Source organism: Polyodon spathula, chromosome 12 (genome assembly GCF_017654505.1).
Source record: "Polyodon spathula isolate WHYD16114869_AA chromosome 12, ASM1765450v1, whole genome shotgun sequence".
Lineage (NCBI taxonomy): Eukaryota > Metazoa > Chordata > Actinopteri > Acipenseriformes > Polyodontidae > Polyodon > Polyodon spathula.
In genome coordinates, this window is record NC_054545.1 from 15,864,475 (window position 1) to 15,892,418 (window position 27,944).

At 38.5% G+C, this 27,944-nt stretch overlaps 1 pseudogene; it reads left to right on the forward strand.

Moving 5' to 3' along the window:
- Nucleotides 1-27,614, forward strand: part of LOC121324088 — a 40,798-nt pseudogene extending 13,184 nt beyond the window's left edge.
- Nucleotides 27,615-27,944: the final 330 nt, after the last annotated feature.

Genomic DNA, 27,944 nt, shown 5'->3' on the forward strand with positions numbered 1-27,944 from the left:
CTGTGTCAATCTGTCTATGTCACTGTGGAAGGGTGGTGGGTAATTCACTGACACAGGAGACAGACAGGTGGATTTGGCAACACCGCACAGGTGCCCAGTTTTATTTCGGGTGCAGTTTTTCTTTTAGCCTGCAGATGGTGCTGTAGGTCCGTGGTCTGATTTACCAACGATGGTAAACAGAACCATGGGCATACCAAGCGATGGTACACAATACCGGCACCCTTGGAGGTGCTTCGAAACAATAATTCAAAACAGAAGGCACAAAGAAAAAGGGAAAATAAAACAGTAACAAAAACTACAAAGAAAAGGTGCTGCATTTAACAGCTATATCCCAGTCGACTGTGACCCATCCGACCCGGATCACCGTCCTACACTGCCGGCTAACTAGCCTGCTCCGTTACAATACTCCGGGGTCTGCCCAAGGGTTCACCGCTCTCACTATCTCGCTTTGACACACTCTGTTTCGATTTCTCCCGACTGGTTCTCGGTCCTCGACCAGCGCTTCCGCACTCTCGGCGTGTTTAAGGGCAGACCTGAGGAAACAGCAGAGCATTTTTTTTATAGGGCTAGCAATCTCCCAAGACTCGCCTCTCAGCCATTCAGAGAGGGGGAAAGTCCACACACCCACTTTCCCACCTCCCCGTGTCGCTGCCATGACTCGTAGGCGGTTGTTGGATGGCTGCCGCCCTCTTCCTGCAGTACTGTGAACACGCCAGCAGAGTCAGCACAGATCTCCTCCTGCTACAGTCACACTTGTACTTGTACATATATCTGGAGAATCACTTATCAAATTATGATTAAATATTTCATTGCTAATTCTTATTCTATACTATTTTGTACACACTGTTAAATATTTTGCACTCAAACTTTATCCTACTGATGGCTCTAATTTTTAATTTACAGCCATTGTGGGGGAAGTATGTTACTGAAATACTTGTTATACTTTGCTGTGTTTTTACTATGGTAAACGCAGATGTTAGCTATCTTGATATGCATAATGTATAAATTTAAAATCGAAAAAAAAAATCAGAAAATGCAATAGCTGACACTGCCCAAAATAATAATAATAATGAAAAAAACCTACTGGTTACTTCATTGCTTAAAGAATAGATATTTAGTGAAAATAGATCAAAATTCCAGAATTATTCAAGGCTGTTCCTTCAGCTCTTAAAAATAGTAATGGTCTACAATTGACTTGGTGATCTAGCTTAGCCGGGAATGAGCATTACAGATGTTCTGTGGACCTTAATAACACCATTGTGGTCTCTGTGACTCATTAGATGCATTAATATATGCACTTTCCCCACACTGCACTGCATGATATAAACAATGGTCATCTCTGTGATTCTGCAAAGAGATTGCATGTGCTGCCAAACGTCTTTCAGATGGTGAATTTGTTAAAAGGTGCATGCTTAATAGAGCTGATCTAATATGCTCTGAAAAAAGAGAATTTTTCTAATGTCAGTCTGTCTTGTAAAACAGTTGCTGAGCGTATTACTGAAATAGCAGGTAATATTAACTGTAATGTTATTGAAGAGCTTTTAAGTTTAAGCGTGAACGACACAACCACAGAATAGAATTTTTTCATGAAGTCATGGAAAGTGCATAATTACCTTGAAAGAAACTAACTGGGATTACAACAGATGGTGCACCATATATGACTGGGTAAAAGAGTCAGTCAAAATGTAAGAAAGAAATGTGAAAATACCAATTTTCTTACAGTGGATTCTGCATCAATAGGCATTATGTGGAAAAGTTGCAGAATTAGAACACGTAATAAGCAGATTGCGTTTCTTGTTGACCTCACCGAGCAAATGGACATTTTAAACAAGAAACTCCAAGGGCCAAAACCGGTCGTAACACTAAGGGATGAAGAGGTGAGAGCTTTCAAAGCAAAGCTGATTTTGTGCAGCAGCCTGTGCCAAACCGAAATTGTGTTAACTTCACTGCATGCCGAGAGATTCAGGAGTTACACAAAGATTCATTTGATGATGAACACTAAAAGCACTGCAGCGAAAAACTAGCAAACCTGATAAATTAATTTGATTGTCGGTTTCAAGACTTCCAGTCTCATCGATTTGCAAACCCATTTTCCTGTAATGTGACAACAGCCCATCCAGACCTTCAAATGGAGCTGATTGATTTTCAGTGCAAACAGCATCTCAAGGATAAATTCAGTGAAGGGATACAGCAAGATTTCTACCAGTATGTTCCAGTCAATGAGTTCCCCAAATAGTCAGAGCTTTTTCACAAAACCCTGAGTTTATTGGGAAACACTTACACTGGTGAGTAGCTCTTCTTGGTAATGAACCTGTACAAAACACAGATGAACACTTGGCCGCTGTGTTGCGCGTGGCCACAGCTAAGGATATACAGCCAGATATCATGACACTGGTGCAAGTGAGAAAAGAAGTACCAGGTCTCCAGATCAGTGGTCCTCAAAGTAATTTGGGCACGGGCATAAATAGATCTTACTTGGCTGTTTGCGGGCACGTTGACTATTACATAGGTTCTTATCTTACACACTGAATACATTTATTTATTTATTTTTAAAAGAGTTTTAGTGGGGTTATTCTTGGCTCGCTCTGATAAGGCCAAGTCTCTGGCAGTAATTGTGTGTGCTGCGCTTATTCTTTAAATAATTTATATAAAATACGCAATCCAAAATATTTTTAAATAGCATGTTTAAACAGATAAGCATGAAGAAACTAAAATTAAAAAAAAAAATGGAGATAGCGTCTCGCTTTGTTTCAATTTGACAAATTTGTCAACACTACTCTGTTTTAAAGATCGCACATCTCCTGTACAATTATTCAGAGAAAGTGGATTCATAACTAAATCTACTACAGTGTTTCCCTTGTCTGGTGACATAAAAACAGTAGAAAATTAAATTCTAAATACTGAAATGTATTCTTTCTCAATAAGTCAGCGAAATTCAGTGCTTACCCGGCATATTAACACCCTGCCTCTGCTCACGAATGATTGGACAGCTCTCAGATCTTTCACTTCCTAATTGGCTACTTGCTCGCCTTCAATTTTCATGCAGAATACCGTGAATGGACTCTGCTTGCTTGTGATTGGACAGCTGCATAAAACTTGGCAGATAGTTAACTCTCCTATTGGTTAAACTTACAATCGGTACCTGCATCTGAAACAGACACAGTTTATGTCCCACCCAGCTAACTTATGATTGGGCTACCACAGAGACAAAGCAGATATTCAGTTAGTTGATTGTATCGCAAAAGCCATTCGGGAAAAAAAAAAAAAAATGTTGCGTACGTACAAGCACAGCATAAGCGAGCAGCACTGTCAACAGACTGGTGTGGTGCATTTGTTGGAAAATGTGTTTAAAGCTTGCTTTATTTTCCCACGCTACGACCCGCCAGAAATGTGTTCACAACCCATAACTTAAGAAAAGCTGCCGCAGGCACGATGGCCTGGCTCCACGGGCACAAATTATACCACCTTGAAGACCACTGGTCCAGATAGATGTCATAAAAATGTACATTTCATAGTGCTACTGTTTACTAAATCGCATTTCACAACTTGCCAGTATTTTATTTTTATCGGTGATGTTAAATGTTATATTATGAAATATAAGTTAAATATTGAGGCTTAGCACTATATACTGTGACATTTTTTTATTTATTTTTTTTTACTGTTTTTGATTTCCATTGAAAGTAAAATACTCTTCTATTTGTGATATTTATTTATTTTTGTCAGTGTTCTAGGAAAGCTGCTTCTAGTTATATCTGCCTATTTTTGTACTATAAAATACATTAATATGTTGAATGATTGAAACTGTGCCTGCATACTTTTTGATGACCTGGAATTGTACAGTGGGGGTAGTGTTTTGTGTAAAGTAGTATATTTGAGTATATTGGCCTACATACCATTTTCAAGTACATTACTATGTTTAACTTTTTTATGGTGCAACCCACCAAGCGAACAGTCTTCATTTAAGTGGCCGTTGCTGCCAGATGAGTTTGAGACCCCTGATGTAAAGGGAACTTCCTGTTTAATCCGAGTTTAAATAACTCAAACCAGTATGTTTTACATGAAGAGCGTTAGAGTGTTACACTGTTATTATCCATTAGAAAACCCATTTGGTTTTGCTAAGTTTTAGCATGCTTTCAAAAGACTTGTCAAATGATAAATGGCTGTGCATTCCTTTGCCTGCCAGCAGTATTAAAGGGGATAAAAAGAGAGCTAAGGGGCTGCTGTAAATGTCATTATCCACAGCAGACCTCCATCAATCTCTCCTTATTTGCGGGTTTAGTAAGGTATTTCGGTAGCTACTGTCCCATGAGGGAGCCAGGCTATTGACAACAAAAAGCAATGCGAATTCTGCTTTAGAAATCAACGTCAATGCAGCCACTTCATGTAAATCAACCTATTTTTCCCAGACGTATGCCAAAACTGTGTAAAATGACTTGGAGCTTAAGACTCTTGGTAAAGAGATGACAAATTATTTTAGAAGCAGTCTGGAGGAAATGTTTAACCGCATTGGTAGTCTCAGCAAGGTGGTTCATGCAAAGCCATATCAATCCCCTCAAACTACCCCCAAGGGTGTTTTAAAAGCACTGTGGCTGATCAAATCCACATGGAGTTCATATTTCTAGCCTGCTTTTTCAGGTTTTTTGTTTGGCTTGGCTGCTGGGACATATTTTATGAGCTTACTAGTTTACCTTCTGCAAAATTGCACCATTACATTGAAAAGCCAAATGTTCTTTCAAGAAAATAAAAAAACAAATACAGTGAAATTCTAAAAGGCAAGCTCGAGATCCCAGGGGATTACCTACTAAGAAAGCAGTAAAATGGATCTGTTGTGTCACGAGTCTGCTGTGCATTACTGTGGTCAAAAGCTATTTAGGGCTTGTATTCACAATAAACCCATATGAATGGGAAACAATATATGGAAAACATTTCTACTCTTTAAAGCTTAGAGTTTAGGGGGTAGGCTGCAAATGCATTCAGAGAAACTGGTGCCTTTTTCAAAAATGTCAAAAACACCCTTTCAAGTTACAAAATGAGAATGAAACAACCAGACTTAAACTGCCTATATTGAAATATCTGATGTGTTATGATTAGTAACTTTACTAGGTGTAATTTACTCTTTGCTAAAAGGCTTTAAAAATCAACGAGGGATTGCAAGAAGCTCCCGGCCATTGGATAATTGTGTCAAGACTAGACTGGGCAAAGCAAACGAGCCAGGTAGACAATCAACTCCGCCAGGACACAAACAAGAAAGGAGATTCAGTCCTGCACACATGTTCCAATGTGCAGGCAGATAAAGACCAGGTTTTTTAATGATCCATTACGGGGAGTTAGAGACGATGAGAAATCAACAGAGACAACCCCAGTCACATCTTTAAACTTTGCCCAGTGACAGGGACCAGAGGACACATTCAGAACTGAAGGTAGGTGCATCTTGTGGTGGATGTATGGAATGGGTTGCCAAGCCCTGTGAAAATCTTAGTCAAAACCAACTAAATATTAGTGTCAAGCAGACCGGACAAAAAATATTGAAAGAAAAATAGTACGATGATAAAAAAATCTTACTGTAAAACACCAGCTGATCTACATACAATGTGCTGTCTAATAAACTTTGAAAATCAAATCGAATGTCTGTTTACCGTGTGCTGGACAAAACCGTGACCACCAGATGTGTATCCATAACTTCAAACATTTGATCAGAAAATCATCTGTGAAGGCGACATTTTTTGAATATTAAAACCAGATATACTTGCTCCCTTGTAGGTTGAACATAAGAAACAGTAAAAATAACCTATTGGATGGTTTCCCCAGATGTTCTTTCGTGCATTTGCTAATATGTTGCATATTTGTAGCTTGCAAGTGAATTGCACAGCTCCGCAAAGGAAGGAAGGCATGTTTCAAGTAAAATAAGTGACCTTTGCCTTTTCAAATCTGGTGACGAGGCTGAGCTTTTCTAAATCCTATCTTCAATCGCAGTCAATTTGAACTAAGTAATTCAAAATCATCTGTGCTACAGTGGATTGTGACCACATCAGATATGTGCTGTTAAGCAGAGTTCATCTTGGTCAATTCTTTGGTGGGAGGCCAATGTAGAAGTTCAGAGGCACCGCTGATATTTTCATCAGCAGTCAGGAACTCAAGTCCTAGGAAGTTTTTGGTGATGCCTTCTTTTAGGTGAAGTTGAGAACGGTTTTAAATTCCGGTTAGTTAGTTACTTACTGTAGCTTCAATACTGGTTAATCTCTAATACAATTTCTTAACTTTGAAACAACATACTATATGTACAACAGTATACAGCAGCTCTCTGCTCCATGTTGGTCTGCAGGCATTCCCCCAATGCTTTCTGTCCTTTCCAGAGGAAATAATGATAAATGCATGGGCAACATGTTTAAGGTGCGGCTAAGCATTCCTGACATTACTTCTACAATATTTGTTATGTCCAATGCAAATGTCTGACCCATGCTACCCAATACTGAGCAGGAGGGCTGGCAAACAGGCAACCTTCATTTCTTTTAAACTGCCAAGCCTAAACAACAGATACTGCTACTAAACAGATGAACACTGGAGACAGAGTGCCCAGCCTGTGAAGTCTCAACTGGACTTGCTCTGACCAGTAGGGGGCACTGAAGCACTGTGTGGTGAACTAGCCCCAGTCAACATTCCTCCCTAATCCTTAGGAGTGAAGAGGATCAATGAAAACTGACAAAGACATTACCTGAAAAGTCTGTCTACTTGAATCTAATATTGAATGTTGATATTTGTGCAAAGGTGGAAGTAACAATTAAGTCAAGGCCATGCTCCACCTAATTGTGTCAGCAATCTGTTCCTAGCTGTCCATATTTACAGTACATACAAACATGTAAACAGAGCCCCTCTGAAGCATGCACAATCACGATTTAACAATTAAACTGAATGGGGAGCAGAACTCGGGATTGGAATTCCTTTACAGAGGGCAGATGCTAATAAACAATGTACGATACAAGTGCAGCAATTAAAATAATCTAAGGGCTGTAACCCAGGAGTTATTTGAAAGCCCTTCTTATTCACAGAAACTTTTGGGGACCATCTGCAAACCCTTGGATGTCTATTAAAGTTAATGAACATTGAGCTAACAAAATTATTCTGGTAAATATTACCCAATATAAATTAGTGTTATTTCTCAGCCTTCCTACTTCACATGATGGAACAGCAAATTATTGAAATGCTATGAAAACATGTCTTTTAAGCAGCTCAGGCATTTCATGCATCTTTTACAGTGTAGTATGGGGGTTGTTGAGTTCAAAGAATCAGCATACATGTTTAACCCCACTAAAAACTTGGTCAAATCTGAAAAATAAGTACCTTTTTGAAGTATTTATAGGTTTCTTCAAGGAAACACGCTGTTATTACAGTGGTATCATGTGAAAAGACCCATAAGATAGGAATCTTAGTGCTTATTTTACACCCAGATGCCTTGTGCACAGTTTGCATACAGTTGCCAAAAACGTTCTAGAAGACTCACTGTAGTAGTAGAGTCAGTGAAGCTAATATAATTGGTCCGTTAGCTGCTACAATACACCAGAGCTGACCAGTTACAGTATTATAAAAATAGGCTCTTTGCATTCAGCATTTTAACTTCGGTTTGGCGTGTCAGAAGAGAAATAAAGGTGTTTGACAAAAACACTGGGAACAGCCGAGGTATATAATGTAGCACACACACTTTTTAGGAAATAAACTGACCACCACAGGATTGAGAAATTTCTTATGCTAATGCAGGGGTGTCAAACTCACCTGGCAGCAATGGCCAATTAATTTAAGACTGTGACTTCGTGGGCCGCACTGACAAAAAAAAAAAAAAACAACCCTCAATAGTACAAATGTAATATAATGTTGAATACACGTGCTATGTGAAAGAGGCGGGTTGTTATAAAGAAATATTCCGAAACAGTACAGTACATCAATTTTAGAAACTATTGTTCAGGCTTGGCCAAGAGCACGCTGTCAATCACATTATCAAAATACCACCATCACTAATTTACATAAAGAATGAGCATTTGTCAGTTATACAATCGAAAGTATACATTTTAACAGTGGCAACACACTTAGTGACTAAAAGATGTAAGATTTGAAAAGAATAAGGGGTTTTAATTTAAGTTAATTAAAAGATTTTACTGGTTCTCTACTTTCCTGTTCGTATTTTCTAGCTTTAGGTTCGTGAGGAGGTAGGGCCTAGGTGTTATCAGAGGAGAGCCAAAACCTATTGGGGCACATGAATAAACACAGAATGACTTAAGCTAGCCTTCTGGGTTGTTTGCGTCTAGTTTTGTAACATTAGCTCTATGGAATGTGATGCCAGAATTCCCGTTAGGCACACATTATAAACTTGGGATATGTGTTTTTGGTTCCTCCTCATGTTCGTGAATGCCTTTTTGAATATGTTTTTGCAAAATTAAACACAGTGCTAGGGAGCATGATTCAATTAGTTTAACCTGCAGCTGCATATGTCTGCCACTGCTACCAGACAAATATTTACTGCCTGTTATATTGTTAGTTTCCTCAGTCTAGACGCACCCTAGCTCTTCAGTATCACAGGGAATCTCTTTATAGAGGTGCCTATGCTTTCAAAGGCAGATACCACCTGTATTTATATTACAAACAGTATAATCACTGGAACTTAGTATGTACATTTGTGCTTATATGTGACTATTTTAGAAGAAAAGCGAAGATACAGAAGAAAGTGAAAATCTATTATAAATCAACCAACAGAGCTTTGATGTGAAAACAACATCATACCATTATGGTCTATTATTAATTGTAGTGCATTGGTAGCTCAGCCCTTTGAACTGAATGGAAAGGCAAGGGTTGGACTCAATCCGCAAACCACCAGCTTAAAGACAAACGTCTTGCAATTCAACTAAAGAGCAAGCTGTAGTCCAGAGCCAAGTACAGTATTATTAAGCTGTCAGCCGCTAGGAGAGCCAGTAGCTGTACTGGAAATCTACAGTAACAGTTAATCATACACGTTACACCTTTTTGGTCAGAAATTGCCAACCTTGTGGAACATTTTGACATAGCAATGACATCATAATGGCATCATGGTATATACCATATCCACACTGGTAATCCATTGCAATACCATGGTACAATGCCAGTGTGTCCCAGGATCCCTGTGCAATGTATTCTAAATGCTGGAAATGGTATCTGCAAAAAAAGTTTCCTTCCTTAAAAATACATCTTCTACGGTGTTACTGCCATTGGTTCTGATGGTTTGGACAGTTTGTGATTCCCTATTTGCTTTTCGTTATCTTTACCAATTTTCTTCCTAATTTAAAATGTTTCAGAGTCTGCTTTTATCTCACACCTGTTCCAAAGTAACTTAATCTTTCATGTTCGGTGACAATACACCAGCCACTTCAAACAGGAAAAGCTAAAAATGAAATAAAATAAATATATATATATATATATATATATATATATAGAGAGAGAGAGAGAGAGAGAGAGAGAGAGAGAGAGAGAGAGAGAGAGAGAGAGTTCTAAAGGTGGAAAAAAAAAAAACGAACCATGTCTCAGAATTCAATTAGAGGCAATTAGGAAGAGCTTCCTCACTGCTTAGTGGTGGGGTGAGCCAGGTATTTATCAAAGAGGCTGTTCTGGCAGCTGGTGTGTGCTGCTCACAAAGAGGGCCTGGCAAGCGATGGCTGTGGAAGCCCAGGCTTGCTAAGCACGACCCATCCAGCATGAGCTGTCGTGAGACCAGGGAGTAGACACAGGGCTGAAGAGATAAACACATGGCTGTTCAACTGGGAGCCTAACTGAGGTGCTTAGGCATGATGCACTAGGAAACATGGAGATTAGTGTTAGTGGTTGCGGTAGTAGCATTAGAAGTAGTAGTTGTAGTGTATAAGTTAGTCTTAAGTGTTAATAGCTGACATGGAGGTAATTTATTGGTATTTAAATCGGGGCAGTGCTGGCAAAACGGGGGACAACTGTCCTGGGGTTCCGAGCTTAGGGGGTCACCAAAAATTACAAGATTCTTTAAAAAAAAAAAAAAAGTATTTACATGATAATTTGGTGAGTAAAATAATAATTACAAGCTTCCTACAGACCTGGTTGGATTTGTTTCTGTTTAAATCTATAAATACGACGGAAGGGGGTGGGGGTCCCCAGCTAATCTGATGTACTGGGGACCCACATTTGTCTCAGCAGGCCTGATCAGGGGTATTTGGACTCAAAACCTGTTGGTTAAGCGTGTCTTAAATTTACCTGGCTTTGAACCTGTCTAGATAGTCCTAATGTAAGTAAAAAGCCAGTTAAAGGCAGATTTAGAGAGAAATTATATAAATTCAATATAGCTGCCCAGGAACCATTGCATTTCCTTGGTATTGGCACTTATGAGGGATAAGAAATGTTGCTACTTTTATTACAGCTGTCTCGCACACAGTGTACCAATCTGCACTTTCACAATGAAGTATGTTGACAATCAAGCTCACCAATAGCCTCACTGCACATTTCATACCTGACTGATGGCAGCTGTGGATACCTTGGCAATAAGAAAAAGGAGCTGTTTCATTAGTTCATTCTGTTAGCAATGCAGACTGTAGTCCCTTTTGGCATGATGGTGCGCTACAAGGAATACTGTCCGAAACACTTTCCAATGTGAACCAACGCAGGCAAAGCAAAGCGGTAGCAAGGGCAATGAGAAAGCTATTCCTACCTGATGATCATTATCTGCAACAAAAGCTGTCACCAGTTTTAAATATGGGTTTATTTTGAGCTGTGTTTTTGAGCAAAGAAATGTGTGTGAATTTAAAAAAAAAAAAAAACAATGTCAATAAGTCGTAGGGCCACCATGGGCAGCCAGACTGCAAGCTGTTTCTTTGCTCTGGTGGAAAAGGTAGCCAGTCCTCAGTGATTGATCGTCTTCCTCCTGGGAATTTGGGAGGGGAGATCTACAGTTTGTTCTCCAGAATGGTCATCACTTCTAAGACTATTCCTCCATAAAACAATCAGCGGTTTCTGCAGTCTTGGATGCAGAAACAGCTGCTACTGTCAACCCTCTATCAAAAACCGACTTGCTGCAGAGAGATCCAGCTGTTACAAGTAACATTATAAAGGCACATTTAGAGAAAAAAATATAACTCGATATTGGAGAACCCAGAAAAACTGACCATGATTGTAAACAGCATAATGTAGTAAGGGAAATGTAAAACAAAAACGCAATTAACATGACAGTTGAAGCTACTTACTCTAACAATTAAAAATCAGTCAGCATCTAATGAAAAACAAACAGAAATAAAATTAGGCAAACACCAAGAAATACCACTTCAAACAAACATGTCATTTTCAGTAACAATGCTAGAGTTTGAACAGTACTTTTTTCTAGAATACAATTAGTTTTTTCCCTGCTTTCCACTGAGCCTTGCAACCAGGCAAGCCTTTTCTTTTTTCACAGTTGGGGATCAAGTCTGAACTAAAAACAGTAGTATGTTATGCTTGGCTCGCCTCTCTGATAGTTAAAACTGACATCAACATAACAGCAATGATTTTGTTTATATTACATAACCAGTTTCAAATGGGTTGACGTAGAGATTTCATCTGTTTTCTGTTGCGTTAAGTCTACACCAATTGCACCCAAATTCCACAACCAGTGCAACACAGTACATGGCAACAGAAATGTTAAGCCACAAGGTGAAAAGTTGTGATACTGACAATGTAAACCTCTCCCCTCATAGCAGTATGTTATATGATGGTCCCTGGTTAGTTTATTCACGACCGGACCCTTACTACTGCTCTACCGCACAACTGTTCTCCTCAGAATATACTGTAGAAGGCTACTGTATGCCTTACCAGTCATCTAATTGTGATGAAACAATGGGTGAGTTAAGTAACTGAGAGGCTCAGAGCGACAATTTTTCTGTTCACTCAGACCACAGAGGAAATCTGCTCTGAGCTGCTCAGTAGGAGTGAAGCTGAACATGCTGTTAAATGGGTTCTTTCACAGAGCGCCTCACTTGCTTAACGCACCCTTGGTATGGACATTAATTAGAACACAGTCCTCAGAATACTTAGGTATTGGTTCTGGCTTTTGATTGCGCTAGTGAAGGCTATATCTTGTCAGTCATCTGACACACAAGTGTAACTTTGTGCAGACACCACTTTCACCCTTCATGTAAAAATAAACACTAAATCAAATAAGAAAGCTTCCCACTAACTCAAGCGGCAACTTGGACCTTTGGAGATCAGACAAATGTTCCCTAGGGGCCTGTTTTGGTGATAAAAACCATTGGACATGCATACAAGTGCATCCTAGAAATGTACCAAAGTAAAAACTTTTAAACTGGAATCTCCACTGAAGCAGCAAACTGATGTGAATATTTAACCTTTGCCATTCAAGGACCTGGCTTAGAGGAAATTACTTGCTTGAAATGACTTATTTTGGACTGGGGTTTGGGTTAGCAGTTCTCTCAAACAGGTTTTCTCCTAGTGGAGTCATTTTTATATGACTACGAATTCCTCCGTCTGTTACTGTTGGTCTCTGGTGACAGGCAGGTATTAAACACCACACAGGGTTTATAAGGTACCAAGTATCATGAATTAGTTACAAGTAATGTGATTGCTTTTCTGAGCAATTTATTACAGTTATGTGTTCTTTACATTTAATCGGATTACTTTTCAGGGCCAAAAGAAACAGATTACTTTTCATTGGAAAGCCCTTCCACAGTGTGAAGTCATGGTAACAAGTATAAATGACTTCCAATGTGTGTAAATTTGAACCACAAAATAAACCAATCCAGGAGGATAGTCGAGAGAGTGACAGACAGACACGGTGCTAGTGGGTCACATTTTTAACGAGCAACTTCATTTTAGTTTCTGAATCAGGAATAAAAAAAAAAATTAACTTCTAAAACACTGGGGTTTATTAATTCTGTAAATTCTGCTGTTTTCTAACTGATAGATCCACCTTTTAACATTGCTACATAAAATACGGAACAGTGCGGTGATGTCCAAACCAACCACTGCTTATAGCATCGATGTTGTGCGATTTATTTTCCTTTTCACATTGGCAAATGTAATCTAGAATGCCAGGTCTGCTAATCATTAATTTATAATAGATTACTTTTAATAGTGATATTAACAACCTTGGCACACTAACATTTCTTTGGCATTATGATTGCTTACACAGCAATCCCAAGAAATAAAGAACCACCGCAAGCATTTTCACAGGGTCCTCATAAGAGATATAACCTCAGTGTATTATTTTTTCCAAGTTTGTATAAATTATCTAATTAAATACAAATGCTATCTGAAAAATCTGGTGCAATCCACTGTTTTGTTACCTTACTTTGGATACCGTTTCTGGTAACAACCAATTCCTTTTCCAACACACGATGGCGGCATCGAGCTATTATTAAACTGAGTTCCAGCAGTTTGCTGTGTATTATGTGCAAACAATACAGACAAGATGCAACTGGTAACATGATTGAAAAAAGCATTATAAAAAACATGGCAATCTACTATAACTGTGTAGTATAAGCACAGACTGGGATCTTTTATACAGTGGCGGATCTTAACATCACTGCCCTAACATTTAAGAAGCTTGTGTAACTATTTTTGTTTGTATATCTAGTAAATAAATTGTTCTATAAATCACCCTGGGGGACACTTCAGCTGGATTAAAGAGTGGTGCTATTTAGATCTGCCTCTGTTTAGATCATTAAAAGATATGTTGATTTGACATTTTAGGAACTAATACATCTTGAAGTACTCTGTCCATATTATTATTGCTAGTAGCTTTTTTCAGATTTCAAAGAACAGTTTACACTCAGTGTTAAAACTAAGTCATTAATCAAACTATGAATGGAAATAATATTTTTCTGGTGTTAACTGACATTTTCTTAGTAAGGTATATTTTATATAATGCACATTATTTGCCAAAGAAAATATTTGTAAAAAAGCACACATGCCTGGGGGATAGAAGCATACTCCAGACCAAACTAGTGCTGTTTGCAAGAAGCCGAGGCACGAGCCCTTTCTAAAGGCTCCTTGTTCTGCGTGCTTTGGCTCACTCGGTGACAAACGCACAGCCTGTATAAATCAGCAACTGTACAAGCAGGAAATACCTGTGCTGGATGTGCCTCACCTTGCATCCTGTCTAGAGTAATCCACATGCTAGGATGGCTTTCTGTCACTAGCACTTTTGATTTGGGGTTGTCTGAAAGGAAGAATATATACTGTTACATCTACCCCTATTTTCTGTAATCATGTGCTGGGTAGCAAGAAAGAAACCGGTTCCCAATTACTACCTGTCAACCGGCAAAACACTACAGTGGATGCTTCTTCTACCAATACAATACTGTAATCAAAAACTGAATTATCTATGCTGTCACCCAACTACTGCAATGAATCAACTTCTATAGGTTATGTTCAGTGGGATGCAATAAAATCCATTCAGTCGCTTCAATATTCAACAAGGATTTCAATCTCCAAAAATATGCTAACTGCTAACACTACATAAATTGCCCCATTGTTTAATTGATACATTTTAAAAACCAATTTAACAAGGGTTTGTCACAGAACCACCACAGGGTTTGGTTCAGGACTTTAGCAGGAGTGACTAGATCAAGGTTATATTATTGTGTTTTTTTGGTATGTTTGTGGAGAAACCATGAGTGCAGTTTATAGAGTAAAGATTCTTTGCACATGCTAGTTTATTACATTTTTGGGTGACCACACTGGCGTACAGCTCACGTCAACAGGAATCTGGGTTTCAAAACATCTATCGAAAGGGATTCTTTTGTTTTTTTAATTGCAGTTCGTCCCTCTGGTAAAAAGTCAACTTCAAGGTTTGAGTTGGTTTTCTGCTGCAGACTCATTTCCATGGTTGGAACTGCCATTGTTGTATCAGGGATGCTTGTGTGGAAGCACTGCTACCATTGACTATGACTGGTGTGATGCAGGCTGCTTAATGTATTGAACTGGAGGCTCGCTGAATCGCGGAACGGAACTCCCAGATGCCTCAGTAGAGTTTTCATTAGACAGTTAAACCTTGCTTCATGGCCACCTCCACAAAGTTTTCAATTGGTTTTTAAGTATGTGGCACTTACAAGGTAGTAGGTGGCACCAATGTTATCGGGACGCATTGTTTCGGGGGGGGAGGGTGTCGATCCTCCCACTGCAGTGGTGCATTCTGGCACATTTTTGCATGATTTAAGCTAAGAAATCTAAGAAAATCAATGTAATATCAGATACAAAATATTATCTTTCACTCAATTTAAATATACCCCTACTGCTTTACATCACACGAGTTATAGAGTACTGTGCAAAACTTTGGGACCACCCCACTAAAAATTATCTTTGGAAGCTATAAACAAACTGGAATGTAAGCAAAGTCTGCATTTTAAAGAAGTTGAGTGCACAGATAGCTGCACTATGAAAGAATGCAATAAACATCCATATATACTGGACTCTCTACATTGGCTCCCTGTGCAGTATAGAATAGATTGTAAGATTTTACTATTAACGTACAAGACCCAGACTGTATTAACACCTAGTTATTTGCAGGAGTTACTGACCCAGTATCTTCCAAACCGCACTCCGAGATCACAGGATGCGGGGCTGCTGGTACTTCCACGTGACGTTGCTGCGTGTCTTGGAACTGTTGCCTAGCAACCATTGACAGAGTGTGTCCGGTGTGAGAAAATCACTCCAGCAACAACACAGAAGCTGGCTGCGCAAGTGCCGAGGCGGCAGATCTAATTATTATTATTATTATTTTTTAATGTAATACATTGATAGAGAAACTCAGAGAGGCCACCACCAAACCTCAAACGGGCCACCATTGGCACGCGGGCCGCCACTTACTGACTCCTAAATAACCCAGTATGTCATAAGTTATAACAAAAATTTGTTTTGTACAATAATACCTGAAAATAATCGTAATATTTTTAAATAAAAGTAGCAGGCTCAAATATCGTTTGATGGTGGTTAGCTCCGGTCTCCATCTTGTTTTGAAACCCCTGACCTCAGTATATTAACCACCTCATAGATACGGTTATTTTTTTACAGTTCTGATGTACTGTAAATTTGAAGCTTTCACTACTGATGATACCCTTGTATTCAGTATTAAGGCCACCATCTGCAGTCCCAAACTTATCAGATCTCTGTTAAATTACCACTACATTTAACTGTGCTTAGAAAATATGACTGGCCTTAATAGTGAGGTTTCACTGTATTTACCTTCAGATGTCAAGTAACACCAAGAATTAAAAAAAATACATTCATAAAACAAATAACAGTATCACTGAACCAGAGCTCCATTCACTCAGCCTTGCCTGAAAAACCATAATTAACAATGTGGGGATGTGGAACAGTTTTTAAACCTTTCTTCTGCTAATCACTGTAGCGGAGATATTTTAGGCATGTGTTTTGATTGGCTGTTTGTTTAAACCTCTCCAGTTTTTTTTGTTTTTTTTTCAGCAATATCTCCAACTACAGAAACCGCTTCAGCATGCCAGGTGACACCGAGAGCATTTGGTACAGGTAGGAAAACATCCCGGAGCTCCTCCGCTGAATCCAGGTCCCAGTGGAGCCCCTTATACGTTGCTCCGAATGGGAAGGATGTACACTGAGTAATCAGCTAAACACATGGCTCAGTCACTGGGAAAAGACCCAGGGGCCGTCCTCATTCTCTGTGGCACATTCTGTACTGTATACCTGGAGGGGAGCAAAGTCTACATATTTCTAGCTATTACTGAACAAACAGGTCCTTCAGACAGAGCTCAAATTGAGCTGAAATAAAAAAAAATATATATAGGGTTTATTTTTGCGGCTGGTATTTTATTTAGCTTTCATATAGGTACAGGTGAAGCGACAGCTGTAGTTGAAATTCTAGGTATCCTTTCTTCCCTGTGGAGGCTTGGTGTAAGGGGATATGCTTTAAGAGGGTCCTGCTATGTACAAAATGTTCACAGAACCGCACAACTTCCTATGTCAGGATGCCAAGTAATTACAGACTAATTTCTCAAAGTGCTAGACTGAGCTGGTATGCAGTCATCCTCTTCTGAGAGTCCAGCCCATTCGCAGAGCACTAAGAACACTTAGTACTCCCAGACACTCGGCCCGTTTTCTGGGCTTTGGAATTTTCTTTAGCGTAAAGCTTGGGAAAGTGCATTGTTAAGAGATCAAGTGCTCCTCTTCAACTTAGATGACATGCAGGCATGCCAGTCCAACCCGCCTTGCTCCTTCCCTCTCCTGAACACACTCATTTTATTTTATCTGAATCAGAACTGAGCTGTGGCAAGGGTGTTACATGGCACAGTGGGTTCATTCTCTGTCCTTCACAGTTGGAGGCACCCATTAAACTTAGGAAATTAGCTTATCGGTGTTCAACACAAAACCACCACACAATTCGGGTCAACTGTCAGTCACTGCTTGTGAGCATCCCGGGACTGAATGGCAGGCAGAGGATGTTCAGTTCAGGATTGAGGTGTGCTCTCTCTTATGTGGAGCTGTGTGGGGAAGCTCTCATGACATCTACCTGCCTGCTGGTACTGTCTCTGATTGTAGACAGTGCCTTTATCCCATGTTTTATAAGTACTAACTTTACAAAGTTTAAAAAAAGGTTTACTCTTATATTTTATTTCTTCAAGATGAACTTAAACTGATTATTGCCAACCTAGGCCACTGAGTTGTTTCGTTCTTGTTGTTTAATGCACCCATTCACCTAACCCTTTTTCAACCTCTCTCTCTCTCTCTCTCTCTCTCTCTCTCTGCAGTTAGAACATCGGGCCTGCTCACATCATCTCTTTTTCCACCGAAGTGTATTTCTACCTGGAGTACGGACTGGATCTAATTTTCAAGCAGTATTCTTGGCTTGATAAAGACCTATAGGTGTGTAGTATTTCATAATAAAAGCTCAATATAAGGTCATTTTAATTTGAGTTTAGACTCTACTGAGAACATCTGTTTGGAAGCTCAATATAAGGTCATTTTAATTTGAGTTTAGACTCTACTAAGAACATCTGTTTGGATTCAATCCGTGTGACCAAAAGTGACCAAAACATGTACTCCCTCGGGCCGACTGAGATTGATAGAAGAGACTGAGGCCCCGTTTGTGCTCACTTGCGCCTCGTATGATGCTATATGACATTGAGCTCTTCTGTACAACTGCCCTCTTTAATGATCTATGTGATGGCATCACATGATAAAGTTTGAGTATTTATTATCAATGCAAATAAAAATCTAGGTTTAGCCTCAACCTCTAATCTTTATCTATCTGTGTAACCGTTTATCTTCTTATCACATATCTGGGTGCAATAACAGACCATACAGAGTTGCCCTGTGACTACTGTAGATGACATTCTGGTGAGTTAGAGATAAGGGAAGTGAGAGGGGAGAGTCTGAAGTAACAAGGCAAACTCCTCTCTGTGGCTGCTGGATCAGTAAAGCACAGTGGAAATCTGTTCGAAGTTGGTACAACATGGTTGCAATGGACTGTGATGTTTAAAGAAGTGCTCACCAATGTTTTAATGTCTATTTTATTACCTATTGTTAGTTTTATGGACCTTACTGGTTCTCCAATTCCAGCAGACATTTAAAATATAGTGCAGCTAGACCGTTGGAGTTTGAACTGCAACACGTGAAGGGATTAGGTGCCAGGAAGCAGCATCAACATTTCGTCTTTATTATTGTCTTTGAAATACAGTTTCTGCATATTTCACAACTGAAGTATTAAACACAAGCTAAAAAGAAAAATGGGACGAGTACTAATACACAAGTGCATTCAGATATTTCAAATAATCTCTCATTGTACAATCTAGTACTGTAGCGATGAATGAACACAGGAAGACTATCTAATAAACTTCATTAACAAGGAATAGAACCTGTTAAGTTTATCATCACCTGCTGTCTGAAATTGAGGATTCAAATGAATAAAACTTTTTTTTTGGTCTCTAAACAACAAGCACTTAACATGTTTTTGCATGAAGAGCTTCAATAATTGCAGAGTTTGCCTCCAGTTTACTTAACAGTCTTAACAATCCTGTTCCAGGAAGCCAACAAGCCAGAGAACCGGAGAGTACGGCCCTGGATTATCACCATGGCGCACAGACCCATGTACTGTTCCAATGATGATAAAGACGACTGCACCAAGTTTGAGAGTTATGCACGTACCATTACACCATGTAACAATTTATTTATTTTTTTGGTTCCTGGGTAGTAAGTGTTATTTCCTAATTGCTTATGCCTCAAAAGTATAGAAAATGGCTACTATTACAAACTTTGCTTTTGTGACCAGGACAGTGATATTTTGAAATTTACCTATTTTCCAGAATATTCCAGATAGATTCAGTGCTGAGTAAACTTGAAGTAACTTCTAGAACTTTCTAGAACTTTCCAGTAATATAAATAGTAGTATAAATACAGGGGCCTTAAGCCCACTGGTTCAGTTTAGTTCCAGCTGCCTAAGTGGATACATATCTGCATTTTTCTGAGATGGCATCAAGAGGCTGCAATGGTGGCATTCCTGATGGGTCTCCAAGGCGGTTTTACCAAGTTTCCCTGCTATCTTTGCCTTTGGGACAGCAGGGACACTAAGTCGCACTACCACAGGCGGGACTGGCCACAGCGGACCGAGTTCTCTGTGGGGAGGAACAACGTCAAGTGGGAGCCACTGGTGGACCCCCGGAAGGTGCTGATGCCACCACTGCACATCAAATTGGGCCTTATGAAACAATTGGTCAGATCTCTAGATAAGGAGTCGGCAGCCTTCAAGTACCTTCAAGACTTCTTCCCTAAGCTGTCTGAGGCAAAGGTCAAAGCCGGTGTCTTCGTCGGACCACAGATAAAGAAGATCCTGGAGTGCAATCAATTCCCCAAGAAGCTCACTAGTAAGGAGAAAGCGGCTTGAAACAGCTTTGTCGCAGTGGTTCAGGGCTTCCTGGGCAATCACAAGGCCGAAAACTATGTGGAGCTGGTTGAGACTCTGGTGAAGAACTACGGCACAATGGGCTGTAGGATGTCCCTCAAAGTCTATATCCTTGATGCTCATCTTGATAAATTCAAGGAGAACATGGGAGCATACTCGGAGAAGCAAGGCGAGCGCTTCCACCAGGATATACTGGACTTTGAACGCCACTACCAAGGACAGTATAACGAGAACGTGATGGGAGACTACATTTGGGGGCTGATTCGTGAAAGTGATTTACAGTATAATCGTAAATCTTGAAAAACTACTCACTTATAAATCTTTTGTAGTAATTTTTGTATTACTTTAGTATAAATACATGTTAATTTGGATTCATATGTTGTTTTTTTCTGACTTTATGTGAACAAAAAGACACAAATTCACCCATTTTCTCATTGGAAATAAGTAAATTTCAAAATATCACTGTCCTGGTCACAAAAGCAAAGTTTGTGGGGAATAACAGCCATTTTCTATACTTTTGAGGCATAAGCAATTAGGAAATAACACTTACTACCCAGGAACAAAAATTGTGTTACATAGTGTTGTGTGTGTGTGTATAAAATAAATCTTTACATGGAAATTGATGACAACAAGTTCTTCCTGTTATGTTAATGCTGGTTGCTGACTTCCTTTTTTTATAGCACTGACTTCTATTCTGTTATGAGACCCTGTTCCACATAGGACCTTTTCATAGTACTGGCACCTGTAATGTATTATGTAAACCTGTGGTGAGGAAATGTATGTATACCACCCGAAATAAACCAAATTAAATTAATTTACATTTATAAAAAACTTGGTATAAATAGTATAGCTGATATTTATCCAATTGTTTCCTTCATCGCTGGAATACACCTACTCCATCCTGATGCCATGATAAATAACGCACCCAATAGATGGGAATCAGCTGTCAACTAGGTATACTTACCATTGCTGATACGAATAGCTGTTTTTTCAATTGTATTACATATAAGTAATTGCATTCAGTACTGCTATATGCTTTGCTTTCACAATGCTTTTCCTCAGTGAGCAAAAGTTATGCCAGGTTTCTTCCTAATGACTGAGCTAATTAAGTTTGAGATATAATGGTTGTGCAGTCCATGGTGTCCATAGGATATGCAATATGGAGAGTAAAGGTAGTTTTTTTTACAGTGGCACATGCTCCCCGATGTACGATTTGCAACCATTGAAAGTTAAGAAAATAATTTCCCTTCTCTGCTTGAATGTAGTTTATGGTCTGGTGTGACAGTCAGTGCTGGTTTGTTGCGTGTTATTCCAGGTGCTTGCTTCAAGTTCAATTGTTATTGTTCTATCCCAGGTCTGAGTGGGACGCAATGATACAACGCCTGTGGCCCCGGGTCTGGAAAAACTCTTCTATGATTATGGTAATGCGACTTTCATGTGATAGAAGTACTGATCGGTGATGCCTTTGCATACAACTTGGCAAATCAAAGCATTGCTGCTGTTTCTCTACTGTGGTCAGGGGTTTTATAAGCAGGAGACTATAGCCTAGTCCCAGCCTTGGTTATATCCAGAACTGAAAAGAGCGGAGTTCATCTAAGAACAGGGCAATAAGATATAGAGATATATATATACACACACACACACACACACACACACACACACACCAGATGCGCAAAGTAGATGCATTGGCTCAAATGATGATTATTTTCTAGTCTTCTACTTAAGAAAATGTATTTCCCATATGAATTCATAAAGCGCACATTAGAATTTAGGTTAGAAGTCACTTCTTTACACAGAGTGGTAAGTGTATGGAGTGGGTTGCTAAGCCACAGTGTTGCTGTGGAATCATTGGGATCTTTTTTTCTGAGAACGATCAACTTCTACGAACGAGAAGAGCACTGTTGGTCAAATGGCCTCCTCTCATTCATAACTTCTCTTATGTTCTTATTCAACCACTGCATCAACAAAACCACTATGTCAGTTCCATATGTTAAAGGATTCTGTTTAAATGGTCTCCAGGCAATTACAAGTGGAGGTCTTTCAACAAAAGTTCTACAGTTAGTAAGGTGCACAAGTAATTTGAAGAAACTTTAAACCATTTTAAATGGTGCTTATAAGTTAGAGTTTAGCTGGAATGGCTTCCCTTTCACATGTGCTGAGCTTTGTAAGTGTTCATTTCTAAGTGTAAGTTGTGTCAAACAGTACAGCACTGTACCGCCTAGATCTTTCCTGGCAGTCCATGCGAACCATGAACCATTAAACCATTTCTGACCGACGAGGGATTTAGGGACCGTTTATAAACAGCTAGCTAAATTTAGAAGTATATTTTATGATCATGCATTTCTCTGTCTGTTGTTGCATATTGGGATTTTTTTTTTCTTGATCCTGTATATAATCTTTAATAACCCTAAACTGTAGTATCTGGAAAGCATGCTGTTGTTTTTTTCTCCTGTAGGGGTCGATCTGGAGCTGTGGGCACATGAGCACACCTATGAAAGGCTCTGGCCTATCTACGGATTTCAAGTAAATTAATATAGCTGACGTGACGCTATCTCACCATTTTACAATAAGGCAGATCCAAATTAATACTTGTAGCGCTACCCAGCAACCACCACTTTCAAACCAAGAGAGACAGCTAACCTGAGGATTTATAGTATGTGAAATAAGAATTTACAAATAATGTTGGTCTGTAGTGAATTTGTGATGTGACAAGAACTCCTTTTTATATATGCACACATGTTTTGTTTAAAAATGTCAGAATCTGGTCCTAGATTTTACAGCCAGTACTACAAATGAACGTTATTAATATTGTTGCGTTTTTCTCCAGGTCTTTAATGGCAGCATGGAGCACCCTTATGTCAATCCCAGGGCTCCAGTTCACATCATCACAGGATCAGCAGTAAGTATCTTAGTGCTGCTTTATTACAAAGGATGATAGAACTCTGTAAGGTTCTGTTCACACTAAATTTGACAACTTGACAAAGCGAAAGCTCTTCCTCCTTCTCTTATACTCTCCCCCAATGATTTGCTTCAAGAGCGATAAATGTAAAACATTGAAACACATGCTGACAATTCCCTAATCACTACCATCTTAAAAAGATACCAAGATGCATTGCAAACAGTGTAACGATATGGTCCACTAATCATAAAAAAAAGTGCACATTGCAATGTGAACACAAATTAACTCAGTCCTGAAAAAACACGGAAATGAAAACTCCATTTCACACCCAAACAAGCTCAGTACATTTGCTTCCAGGTAACTGTAAAGAGTCAGCAAATTGATTCAGTGTTTTAATCCAAAGGAACTGAAATGAATGTAACTGAACCCAATGTTCAAAATCCTCTTTTGTGTCCCTTACACTTACAGTATAGATCACATGTCATTACAAATGATTCCAAGGCAATTCACAAAAAAAACGCAGAAAAAAGAATAAACAATAGGACCTATCAAAACTATTTACAATAAAATCAAATAAAAGAGAAAGCAAAAAATAACAAAACCCAAAGCCTAGTCAGACCACATCCCCAGACTTCAAGGCCCTCAGACAGCCAGAATGTTGTTTTAGTTTGAACTTAAACTCAGTAGTAGAACAGCTATCTCTAATAGCTTTAGGCAGTGAATTTCTAAGGGTCGGTGCAGTGGCGTAACTTTGGTTTCAAAAGTGGGGGTGGGGCAGTTTCTGTAGCTGGAGCATGCATGAAGATTATTCTATCTGAAATAATGAAATATGTTACAAACAAGTGTAACAAAGCATTGCATCCCTTGTATGTCTAATTAAAATATCCAAAGGCATTCCTGCGGCAGTCATTCAGAACAATAAATTGTTGGCACAATGTTTTTGTGAGTGATGAGTGTGGCAAATAGCTCTATTATTCACAGGAATTATAAAGCCATGGCTTTAGTCTTTGAAGAGCACTGAAGCTCTCTCAGATCGGAGCCTGGATCCAGGATAAGATCCCTTTAGTACAACCGGCCCCTGAGGCAGCGTTCATCGCTTGAGCGAGTGTGGCATAATTCAGATTTAATGACAGGGATGAGAATTGCCCTTGAAATATATTTCTAGAAACATTGAGATTTCTCCACAATTGAAATAGTTTTAATAGCATTTTCAGCTTCCATCCACTTAAAATATGCTAGTGTAGCTGATGTACCTCAAACCGCACTGTGTTGACGATAATGTAACACCAAGCTCCAGGCAATGAGTTGTAAACTTTCAATGTGTTCCTGTTTAAAAGGTAAGAACTCAATACTATGATTAATAAGATAATGTTCAATATGGTAATTGCTGATTTATTAGTTTCAAAATGTTTAGTAAAATGTGACCAAGAGTGAGGTTTTGGAACATTGATAAATAGAAATGCAAGAGTCTGTGCGATGTATTTAAACACGCAGAATAATTTCGAATCAGTAATATAGCTTGATTAATTTGGTATAATAATTGTGTGAAAAGTTCTTCCTAATGTATTTAGTTTTTGTTGATGTCTATATTTATTTGCACAAAGGTAATTTTTCTGTTTTAAGTGTACGGTTTCGATTTAAAATGTAAAGTTAAACTGTAAGTAGACAGAAACCTCAGTGTGATAACATTAGTAAATAAAATGAGCTCTGGTGAATTACAAACTTAAACCATTTTCTTGTGTTTTGGATACAGCAGCGTAGTGCATCCTCCTCTATCTCTGTTCATTCATTTGCCATTTTTCCCCCAACATTACTGTGATCTCAGGCTGTATACACATTTGTCAAGCGGTGTCTTTAAATTGCGCACCACGTATGTTTGTTTCTCATTGGTCAGTTTCCCTAGTCAAGGTGTGTGCAGCTCCAGGATCGGATCAACATCACTGATCAGTGGAGGCTGATCCAGCTCCTCATAATAAAACATCATCTTATGATCCAGCTCTAGCGATCCAGATCCAATCCCATTTTTTTTTCCCATTGACTTCTATACCGACTAGTGATTATACCAATACATTATCGTGAAATAAAAGTTTTAGTACTCATGCAATGCAAAGAGTACATTTCCCCATCATTGAAAAAGTGGGGGGACATGTCCCCCACATCCCCAAGTAAATGACACCAATGGCTGATGCCACACAGCCAAAAGAATGCCCGACAAAAACGCCTTGTTGAAATCTTGGCACAAGAGGACTGTTCACAAAAATGATGCATAAATCTGGATGACCTCCAGAAATAGGTAATTTTAAAGCGTCTCTGATAGACCTATGGCTCCTAAGATCAGTAGGACAGGGAAGGGGGGCATCATCTGCATTTAACTGGAAAGCAGGAGGTAAAGGGAATGTGTTAATGATTAGAATCAAAGTTAGTTATTGTTCAAAACAGATTGAGGATTCATTTTAAAACAGGAACTTCTATGTACTTATCGTCTGTTGTGGATTTTATAGTATGAGCTGGCTGACGATCAACATGGTTACTTAGAAATAATCCCATGCTGGAAATTTATGATTAAACAAAAAACCCTTAAAAATAGGGAGATATATATTCATTTAGGCATTTTCTATTTTTTCTGTAAAAGGAATAGGGTATGTTCATAGCAGTACGGTAACATTTCCATTCCTGCGTTGTAGGGGTGTCGAGAGAAACATGGCGGGTTCATCCCTGCACCCAGGGACTGGAGTGCTTTCTGCAACACTGATTACAGGTACACCCGCATGCAGATCCTGAACAGCACTCACATCTACCTGGAACAGGTGTCTGATGACCAGGTAAGGGGAGCTCAACTGCCTTGCAGTCTGCTTTATGTGCCAACTACAACATTTGACCAGGTTTTAATTTCAGTGATGATTTCTGCACGACTAATGGTGTTGTAACTGTCTTGGCAGCATGTTAGAAACTCATTTTTGGGGTAAAGTGAAGAACAAAGCATTGGTAGTAAATGAATTATACTGTATGCAGGGTACCACTGCACTTGTTTAAGGGGCGTGTATATCTAAGTGGCAGTCCAGCATTGAAGCTCCAATGTAAACATTACATGTGCAAACCTAGTAACCACTATATACTTATTAAATATGAATGAGAGTAACTGCTAAATAGTTACCAAGTAGTACTAGAATAATCACTTAATTATTACAGTATAATTACCAAAAATTACACTGTACTTTCCAAACATTTACTCAGCAATCACTGTGTAAAATGTGCCATTTAACCTAATAACTGACTCTCTTTTAAAAAAAAAAAAAATTTAAGTTAGTAAAAACCAATGTTTATTTTATCTTATGTCCACCTAATTTCAAACTGTGTTCTCTGGTTATGGTTTCTGTGTTGTGCTTATTGTTTAGGGTAACTTTTGAAACATTTTGAAATCTTCAGTCAAGTACCCTTGATTATTTTTTGTTCTTGGCTTAATAGATTAAATTCTTTAGAGCTCATTCCTTTAGCCTGGTTGCTCTTCATAGGACTCTCTCCAGGGACACAATGTATTTTCTGACATGGGTTGCAGAGTGATCAGATCACCCCCCTGTGGAGTTTGCATGTTCTAATAAAGAGGTATTCTTGTTCTTTACAGAATGGCAAAGTGATTGACAACATGTGGCTTGTGAAAGAACAACACGGCACTGCTGCCTGGAAATGAATTACCAGCGATAACAAACCACTTATCCCTAATTTCTTGATCACTTTGCATTTTAACAGCTGCTGATTTAAAAAACTAGAAACTTCACAGGGATTTAAATTACCTGTGACATTTTTAAGAATTAAATATCTCGCTAGAGAAGATGCGTAGAACTGCATTTTTGAGTATGATTTTAAATTTTGTCATTTTAAGAATTTGCTTTGCATACATACATACATACATACATGCCTTGATGTCTATTAAATGGTGATGGGGGTGAGTATACATTGATTCAATTTTATATATGAGTTAGTTTAGGAGAACTGTATTGCCATAACCAATTTCAAGTACTGTATCGCTGCTATGATTCATCTGTAGGGTTACCAGAAGTCCCTGGAAAACTGTGATTGTCCCAGTTTTCAGCACTATTTTATGTCCCAGTTGGAAACAGTAGAATAGTTAAATCTTCCTGGTTTTACTGTTGCATTCACATTTTTTCTTTCTAAGGACAAAACTGTTGCAGAGTGCTCAGCAAGTGAACAGTAATTTATTAGGCTGTGTTAGCACTATTCAAACATTTAAATAAACAGCCTTATAGATTATGTGTGTAATAATTCATATTCTATTTAACGTCTTGGTCCATGTCTAGTTTTTATTTTAGCTTAGTAGTAACTAGCTAACTTAGGCTTTTATGTTATATCCAACTGTGTCTTGATTATGTATATACATCAACATGTTTTGGTCAGATGACAATAGAAAGAACACAATGAATTATTATGATCTACAGTAAATAAATCCAGCATTTAACTTTAATTGTGGATGTGTTATTAACTGTTATTTTAACTGCTTCCGAAATGGCGTCAATTAATTAAAAGGGGGGAAAAAATAAGCTTCAGTTTCTTAACTCTGGAAATCTGGTAACCCTATTCATCTCTCTTGTTCTACTATGTTATTACTTGAATGCCATGATTCAGGTATTATTATTAGTTTGTATTTTAATTGTGTTAAAACTGTGTTTGAATTGTTGTATAGTTTTGTATCCCTGTCACTATTCAGTCAGACTTCCAGACTTGTCTCAAACACACTATTTGATTGAATATAATCATAGAAAAGGGAATTAACATGGACCCTATAATATTGGGGTGAATCCACTGATAAATAATAAAGAAATATGTCAATCATTTTAGGCTGTTTTTGATTTTTTTGTTGCTAGGTAAAACATTTTTTTTTTTATTGAATTCAAATGTACAAAAATCTTATTTCTTTTACAAAATGTCATTTGTACACATCTGATCTGTAGGTGTTGTTCCCCTCTTATTTCAAACGGATCACAATCTTTGTAGATTAAAAAAAATAATAATTTAGACAAAAAGGTAAAACACACAAGTCATCTAACATGATTCTGTAGTTCAAAACTAATATAGTGACCTCCATATTTTTGACGTTACAGCAACACACTATAAAGATTTTTTTTTTTT